The sequence below is a fragment of the Ursus arctos genome, unplaced genomic scaffold, assembly GCF_023065955.2.
Source record: "Ursus arctos isolate Adak ecotype North America unplaced genomic scaffold, UrsArc2.0 scaffold_20, whole genome shotgun sequence".
Classification (NCBI taxonomy): Eukaryota; Metazoa; Chordata; class Mammalia; order Carnivora; family Ursidae; genus Ursus; species Ursus arctos.
In genome coordinates, this window is record NW_026622875.1 from 16,235,440 (window position 1) to 16,243,478 (window position 8,039).

Consider the following 8,039-nt stretch of genomic DNA (forward strand, 5'->3'; position numbering starts at 1 on the left):
TGTCAAAGAAATGGCTCCAAAGTCAAAGAGAACTCCCATCTCGCCCTCTTCCCCTCCCCCCACTTTCAAGAAGATTTCACTTTATCTAAAGAGTAAAGCACATGCTTTTAGATCCAAGGGTACCTGGTTCAAATCTCAGCAGGGGCAGATTTCTCACAAACTAAAAAGGCACTCTCCCTATTAAAGGAACTGACTTAATACAGTTATATGGACCATTACTGGACAGAATGGGGATTCACAAACTATTTTCTAAATGGGGCCTTTTTGTGCATGTACAGTAATTCGTATAGAAGCCTTTTACAAATAAAAAAAAAAGGAAAAAATGTGGAGGAAATCTAAGAACCCATGATTTGAGCCTTTAATAACTATTGGTGTATTACAGACAGCCATCTGCAGTAATACAGCAGATCAGGTCTTCCTGGAAATGACCTGAAAAAGCATTCGAAGGATAAAAGCTTAATATTTGTGCAGACGTCAGATGCCTAGAAAAGATGAACAAAATACACTTTGAAGTTTGGCCTCGATGTTGGACCTCAAAATGCATGGTTTCCATGGAACTTCATTTAAACAGGAAGTAGCACTCAAACAGTTCCTCAATAAAGACACTACTTTGCTTGAGATTTCCACAAGAAGACTTTGTTGAGTAAATTTTTATATGATACCACAATTTGACTGCCGAAAGTCCTCCTTAACAGTGAAACCATGAAAGACATGTGGTAAACATTCTATCTAATTCACCTTACAAAAGAACTCTGAGGAAACTATTAGAAATCTACTCCTACCGTAAATTTATATATGAAGAGCTAGGCTTGATTTGGTTCCACATATTTGCGGTAATTCACATCACTCTCCCTGGGAACATCATTGAGGACAGAATCATATTGAATTTTGAAAATACTTCCTTCTTCACCAGTTTCATTGTATCTACTTCTCTGGCACCTACCGGAATCTACATAATTCCACATTTGGGCAGAGATTCCAAAATATGAGTGACCCAACATATAAACAGACCTTTCAAAAGTAAAATGTATTTCCTACAGAATAAATCTGAGCACTGGGTCAACATTTCAGGTCATAGCCTTCAGAGAAAGTAATTTATTTGACACCTACAATTCACCCCAAAGTTTTATGAACATCTTATCTTCATTATATTAGCTTCAAGTGACAAAAAAATGAATAAAATTTAAAAGTTCAGCTGGTTTAAAGAACAGACATAGACAGAATGTTGGCTTTCGTGGTTAATGATAAGAACTGGTTTGGGGGCAAAGCTGGATCCAAAAATTTGAAGGATGACATCAGAAGTCAGCCTACTTCTCCCTGCCTCTCAGGTGGTCTTCTCTTTTGGTTGGCTTTTCTCTCAGGCAAGCATCCCTCTCAGTCCCACAGGAAGGCTGCCAACCCCTTTAGGATTGCACACATCCTCACAAACACATGTCCTATGGAAACAGCTATTCCCCACAACGTTGTAAATCAAAACCCTCTCTCGAAAACTCAAGTCTCAATTATTGTTTGTTGAACTGGCCTAGGTTTAAATGATAAAATGTACAGGGATTTCCTTTGATTTTAGCCAATGGAGATAAAAGAAAATCGTGTATATTTCTTATGAGTTTGACCAAAAGAGTCACCAAAGGACTTCAACTGTCTCGTGCATAACAACGATTGACTCAATAAATTCTGACCTGGAGAATATCTAGGGATACACATGTGCATACCCATGCACATACACACACAGACACACAAACACACATACACACAACAAAATCATACAAGTTTGGAAACCAAGACTGAGCAATAATGTAGGGTCAGAATCTGGAAACAATTTTAACTAAGTATAAAGCTACCGAGTCCTGCTAAAAAATATAATCTTGATAACATAAAAAAAGTAGAAGCATAGCCAATCCTCAATAAACAGGAATAAATGAATGAATGAAGTCATTAGAAGAAAAACAAGGTGAGTGGCATGTCTTGGAAGCCGACAGAAGTAACTGCTTCAATGAAGGCAAAGAAAATCTAGCTGACATTCTGGGTGTAAAGAAAGGGGGGGGGGTAAACAGAAGGGGGAATGAAGCATGAGAGACTATGGACTATGAGAAACAAACTGAGGGCTTCAGAGGGGAGGGGGGGAATGGGATAGACTGGTGATGGGTAGTAAGGAGGGTACATATTGCATGGTGCACTGGGTGTTATACGCAACTAATGAATCATCGAACTTTACATCAGAAACCAGGGATGTACTGTATGGTGACTAACATAATATAATAAAAAAACATTAAAAAAAAAAAAGAAGTAAACGCGGCTCGGCAAGATGGCGGAGGATGACTTGGCTGCTTGAGTTGTGCCGTTTTTGGATCCGCATCTGGTCTTCCCGTTGCTCGCGTTTCTCTCTGTAGGAGAGATAGATAATGAAACAAAATTATCACAATGAGATCTTCCTAGTGATACCGACGTGGTAGGCTTTGCTAGGGACGTACGCAAAGACCTTTATTCTGATGATATTCCACGTGCTTTGAGAGAAAAAAGAACCATGGCCGTCGTGCCACCGAAACAGTTTCAAGCAGAAACCGAACCAATTGGGAAGAAGCTTGATCCAGAAAGCGCAAGGCAGATGTGGTCAACCAAAGATGGCCGGATGCTGTTTGACTACCTGGTGGACAAGCATGATTTTAGGCAGGAATATTTAGATACATTCCACAGGAAAGCAAAAGTCCAACATGAATGTGGGAATCACCCTGGAGCAGCGGAGTGTCTGTACTTCTTGAGAGTGTTGGTTCCAGCAACATAGAAATGCTTTGAGTTCACACTGGGGGAAACTGGCCCCTAAAATCTTATCGTAGAATTGGGATGGCCCTATGGAAGACCTTACAGGGTTACGAGAGACCACAGAAGGTAATTCTGTGGGTTCTCCATTTCAGACTCTTCAGCAGAAGACATGGCTCATCCATGGGTCTCGGATTGTTTTCTTCAACCACCCCAAAGAGCGTGATCGCACAACTTCTCTCTTCCTTAACCAGCCACAGTATCTTAATGCAATTCAGATAAGGTGCCCACGGGTTCTGCGCTATTTGACTACACCCATCATAACAAACAAAGATATTTGAAGAGGCCAACAGGTGCTAAAATATCCGGTTAAAGGTATTCAACAGGAGCCTTACACATAGACCCAAGTACAGAATTTGTTGAGCACTTATCTGTTCACTTTGGCTTTGATGGGGCTCTGAAAAAACTGCGGGAATGTGGATCAGTACTTGAGAATGACGTCTTCTTGGTGGCTTGTTTTGAAGATTTTATTGAAAATGCACCTCCCTTCATATTTGAGACTTTGTCTATTCCACCAGTGTATCAGCATTGACGTGTTGGCAGACAAACTGAACAGGACTCCAGTAGAAGCTGAAAGGTGGATTATAAATTTGACTACAAATGCAAGATTGGATGCTGAGATTGATTCTAAATTAGGTCATGTGGTTATGGGTAACAAAGCAGTCTCACCCTATCAGCAAGTAATTGAAAAGACCAAAAGCCTTTCATTTAGAAGCCAGATGTTGGCCATGAATACTGAGAAGAAACTTAATCAAAAGAGTAGGTCAGAGGCTCCTAACTGGACAACTCAGCCCTCTGGCTTCTACTGAAGAACTGTATAAAGACAAGCTGAAAAAACTATAAAATAAAGATGAAATAAAAAACCATTATATAAAGGGTGACGTACATTTTAGAAACAATTAACATATTGAGTATAAATTTTAAGGACTTTGAATAAAATTCTTTCTGTCTCATTTTTTTTAAAAAGTGAAAAGGAGTTTGGGAAGCAAAAAATGCCTGGATGAAAGAATCAGATTAGATATTAAATAACTTCTGTCCTGATTAACATTTAGTTATGGTTTGAAAATTTTAAATCTGTAAAATAATTCATACATCAATTTAGCAAATGAAAAAATTATGGAACATCATGATACGCACTTGGGATATAAAATGAAATTAGGGAGCACCTGGGTGGCTCCGTTGGTTAAGTGTCTGCCTTTGGCTCAGGTCATGATCCCGGGGTCCTCGGATCAAGCCCCTGCATCAGGCTCCCTGCTCAGTGCAGAGCCTGCTTCTCCCCCTCCCTCTGCTGCTCCCCCTGCTTGTGCTCTCGCTCTCTCTCAAATAACTAAATAAAATCTTTAAAAAAATGAAATTAGGGGTGCCTGGGTGGCTCAACTGTTAAACGTCTGCCTTCGGCTCAGGGCGTGATCCCGGTGTTCTGGGATCAAGCCCCACGTCAGGCTCCTCCACTGGCAGCCTGCTTCTTCCTCTCCCACTCCCCCTGCTTGCGTTCCCTCTCTCACTGGCTGTCTCTCTCTCTGTCAAATAAATAAATAAAATCTTTTAAAAAAATGAAATTAGGTATCTGCTTATCAGGGTATCCCTATGGACAACAACAAGGTGGGCATCAATAGAGTAGGAGAAACTCAAAGAGGGTTTGTTAGACTTGAGAGGTCAAGTTCAAGGAATACCAAAGGCTGAGTGAGGGATCAGGAATAACTTAGGGAAAATTAAACAATTGGTTCTAAAAGAGAGCTGATCATGTTCCTTCCACAATAAGAAATTAACAGAATGTACCTATGCATACAACAGGATTGGGGTTGAGCATGACATCTAGGAGACGGATATAGACAAATGTCTGAGCCAGAGGAGATGCAATAAGGTGCATAAATAGGACACTGTTATCCAGAAAGAATCTCAGCACGGTGGGGCATAGACAAACCTCAAATATTGTCCAGTGAAGCTCAAAAATTTCTTCCAGATGGTTTCCCTAACATGTCTGCCATTATATTTACTCTTGACTTATGGGATTAATAATTTATTTAATAAGCTCGGTTATTAATTTTTGCAAGACTCACGAAAAGGAGCCATGAAGTCTGAAAAAGTGGTTTTCCAGCAGCCCACGGGATAGCCATGTTTTCTAAAAAGATCTTTGCTTTCAGCAAAAGAAGGTAGAGTTTGGTTTGGGGAGAACAATGCTTTAAGACTGGCAAATTCAGGAGCTTATAATCCAATAATATTTAATTTCAGAATTCCAAGTCATAGTGCAGAGCATTTTAGCCATAAAATTGCTCTGAGCCTCACATGCCTCAACTGTATAATAGAGATAATGGACACTTCACAAGATCATTGGGGAAATTAAATTAGATGATATATAGTAAACCACAGTACAATGTACAGCACTGCATACATTCGTTTTGAATTTTGTTTTGATTTGATTTCCTAACTCTACGCTAAAAAATCCCCATGTTTGTCTTAGTTTCCATAATTCATATTAAATTTTCTTGTAGTCATAAAAAAATCCTGGCAGTGAACTTCTCAAGTGGTTAAAGTCACTTGACCTTTAGCCTCTTGCTTTAAAAATCTCTCAAGAGATATGTTAAATGGCCCAGAAATGTATTGCCTGTCATGTCTTATTGCTTAATTAATGGCCAACTACGATGCCCTGTACGGACTGCCCTGAAGTAATTGTGCACTGATCCTGTACACAAGGAAATGAATTGACTCCACATCAGCACTGTCATAGAGCATTGACTGTATCTGAATACTGCAGTCCTTAGAATAGACAGAGCATGCAAGGCCTGGTTAACTGAGCACATAAACATCAGCTGAGCAGAGAGAAAATCCTCTGTCGCTCACTGTGCCACACAGGGAATCACACACTATTGGTTTCTGGAAACTGCTTTGTGAATCAAGTAAAAAGCTACCAAGTAAGCATTTTTATTTTCGCCATATTTGTGATTGAACTCGAAGTCACTGAATTCTTTTAATAATAATAAAAAATCATGGTTTGAAATGCGTCCATTTGAAGATGAATAGAACTCTGGAGAATGGGAAGCAAATACATTGTGAAAGTTCATGATTTGAAATGGGTGGTAGAAAGTATATCCCAAAATAAAGGAAAAACTGGTGATATTTCAAATTCTTTTCCCTTCAAGGTAGAGAACTGACTTGCTGATAAAATGCCACCAAATAATTCTGGATCTTTCCTAATGAATACAAGGTATTTATGATTAAATATTAATATTTTAATCCTCTCAGAGTCTCGAATCTACTCATCTGTAAAGAATTCAGATCACTAGTATTTAGAGATTCATTATACTAACCTCAAAATAACATTTTCAATATGTCTATGAAGCTATGACATTTCTAGCTTTAAAAACTTACTTCAAGACACTTTGAGAGGGGAGGAAGGGTCCAGATGGATCCCTCAGTTTGAAAACAACCATCCCCTCACCTGGGCTCTGGGCAAGGAAGAGAGGGGGAAAAAGGAGAGAGAAATAACTGGCAAGTAAAGATACAAGAAAAAGAAAGATCAATGAGAAAGGAGAAAAAAAGAGAGAGGAGCGGGTGAGCAAGCAAATCAGGATAACTTCAATTCCTCCGATGTGGGAAAACTGAGGCAAAGCTCTCAGGACCCAGCAGTGCCACAGGGCTACTTATAAATCAAAATGCCCTGTTTTTAAAGTAAGATGATTTTTTTTTCAAAAATCATTCAACTAATTTTTTATTTCATCTTGGCATCATGGCACTTTTCCCATTTCCTCAGCGCCAGATCTCCTCACAAGGGTAAACGGGCACAGCACATGACCCGGAGTGTTCCAGCCCTGTCACGGTTACTCCGAGGCAACTGCAGAATACATCTATTTAGGACACCACATTTCCCTCGGGTGCGTGTTTGTTTTATAGTCTTGGCTTCTCAACCTGACCCCTATCCAGGTTGCCAAAAGAAACATCATTCAATTTGTAACTCAGTGTTTCACCAACAAGATTACTGTTTTGTAGACACACAGAAGACAGAAATCTTTGAAACTAAAAGGTGCCTGGATTAATGGGGCTGACATGCAGCCCAGCACTAAACGGCAAAGGACCAATGGAAACAATCACTGTGTCCTGTGTCAAGTCTGTCTCAAGGTAGCTTTGCCTCCCTGCCTAACACGTGGGTTTTGTATCATCCTTAAGTTGCTATAATATTGAGACACGAAATTTGGAGGATTTGAAATAAATGTAGCTAAATGGAACTTTTGGATGAAGAATCTCTGGTTTGTTCAGATCTGTTAAAGTAATAGGGAAAGGCACAAAGGATCAAGGCAAGAAAGGCCTCGATCTTTGTTCGATGAGTGATAAAACAGCGTTACTTGGGGAAAATTGGCCTGACCTTCACCTGCATGATGCTTCCGCTGCCTCAGTGATTCTTGCTTTGCTCTGATTAGGTAAAGATTGCCCCTTTCCCTGCAGGAAAAGTCAAAGAACAAAAAGGGGAGAAATTCTTGACTTAACTAGAAAGGATTTATTTTTTTAATCACAGTTGGGCTCATCCAAGCCAGTTTCTAATCTTATTTTTTTAGGCTAAAAAAAAAAAAAAGAAAAAGAAAAAGAAAAAGAAAAAAAAACCCTGTCTTTTAAAAGAAATTCTTTGGATCATTTTCTTTACAACCTCTAGTCTAGATCTCAACTCACATTTCTTGGATGTATTTAAAAAAAAAAAAAAAACTCTTCCTCACTTGAAATGATAGCTTTTTCATTTCTTTTAGGCTCTGGTCTAAGCTCTGCCAGGAATGGACGGAAGGGAGAAAGACACAAGGCCCCCTCAGCTGGCTGGAACAGCAAGTAAAATGCATCAGTTGGCAGAATCCTGCCACCGTTCCAAGGAAACCTAAAGCGAGTTCCCACCCCCACCCCTCGGTGGATGCCCGTGGAAGACAGAGCTCCATGCAACCATGATATTAAGTTGCAGACTCTGCCTGTTCATATAGACCAGAGCTTTCCTGTGACATTACTGTCAAACAGCCCCCTGTGTGACTAATATTTTTAACAGCATGCTATTTATAATTTGACAAGGATATAATAATTCATTCTTCAGATAGTCAACATACTATGAGAGTAAGTCATGTCTTCAAAGTATCTTTCAAAGGGGCTATTAAAAGTAGGTTAAATTTTTCCCCCTACAGCATGCAATTTCATTTTGGCTCTACCACTTCAACCACATAAAATTAAATTTTGACTTGAGAGTGACCTAC

General features: G+C 39.5%; 1 pseudogene; it reads left to right on the forward strand.

Annotated features, from left to right (window-relative positions):
• The first annotated feature begins 2,305 nt into the window (after positions 1-2,305).
• On the forward strand, positions 2,306-3,626 carry LOC113253686 (eukaryotic translation initiation factor 3 subunit E-like; annotated as a pseudogene).
• Positions 3,627-8,039: the final 4,413 nt, after the last annotated feature.